Consider the following 535-nt stretch of genomic DNA (forward strand, 5'->3'; position numbering starts at 1 on the left):
CCTATATTGGAACGCAAAATGAAAATCTGAGATTTCGGCTGACTTGTCAATAAAAATGACCGCCATTTAGTGAGTAGGGCCGTGTTTTTTTTTAGAGGACAGGGGCTAGAAATCTTCCTTAGGACACTCTCCCAGTCTCGCTTTTAGAAAAAAAGCTGTCCCTGAGGATCGACCGGTGGGGGGGGGTGCAATAGATCCTTAAGCGGGCTTCCCGACTATAATGAGTAATGAGCGTAAGAACATTTTCCAAACAGACGTTCTCATTCCACAATCCACTTATAATAATATACAGCTGATGTAGTGATGTACTCGCTAGAAATAATTCTCTTTACGCGGCACCAGGCAGCGCTAGTATCACGACGCGATTCAATTCGGTCATCATGGAATATTTCGCAGGTCAAAATGTAGTACAAATTGCAATTGAACAAGTGAACGAGATTGCTCGCTTCTAGAGCAAAATGTTCCCACATCTGTGTCAACATAACACACCTCTTTTAGAGATCGTGGACCACTGAGAAATGAGAAATTAGCAAGA

Source organism: Planococcus citri, chromosome 1 (assembly GCF_950023065.1).
Source record: "Planococcus citri chromosome 1, ihPlaCitr1.1, whole genome shotgun sequence".
Taxonomy (NCBI): Eukaryota; Metazoa; Arthropoda; class Insecta; order Hemiptera; family Pseudococcidae; genus Planococcus; species Planococcus citri.